The following is a 640-nucleotide window of genomic DNA, read 5'->3' as shown; positions in this document are numbered from 1 at the left end:
TACAATTAGGGTATATAATTAGGTAAAAGATCGACATAGTGCTGCAGATGATGAAGGGGGACGAGGAGAAACCCAGTGAATCATATTAGCCGGTCTTTGAAGCTGAAACATTTCTAATTACTACAAGCTGGGGGTTGCCGAGGTGATGGTAGAAGCTTTAATGAAGTTGATCACAGCTGTCATGGATGCGAGGCAAGCCCAAGGCAAGGAAGAGAAACTGACAGAGAAAATGAAGGAATAAGGATTGCCTACAAAATTAATAGTAATAATGTTTAAAAATAATACAAGACAGAAAAGACATAAAGTCGAATACAAACGAAAGGTCAAGAGGAATGGCCATGTCATCTTTGCAAGTTTTACATGAGGTTGCCAAGAACCATTTGCTGTGCTGTTGCTGGCAGTTAGCTTGTACTACTTACATTTAACGAGTTCGTTCAGCGTGTGACCATGGTGAGAATCAGCATCAGAATATTACCAACATTATGGGATACAGACATAGCAACTGCATAAAGAAGATTTAACGTAGAATAATTTTGATGCCGCGTGGCCTCTTGTCCAGGGTTAGGGATTTTTTGTGGTGTTACCCCAAACATTTTTAAGACAGAGTATATACCTTTCATATATGTTTCATTATCTATTC

Source organism: Penaeus monodon, chromosome 27 (genome assembly GCF_015228065.2).
Source record: "Penaeus monodon isolate SGIC_2016 chromosome 27, NSTDA_Pmon_1, whole genome shotgun sequence".
NCBI lineage: Eukaryota > Metazoa > Arthropoda > Malacostraca > Decapoda > Penaeidae > Penaeus > Penaeus monodon.
Note: the sequence above shows the minus strand (reverse complement) of the source record.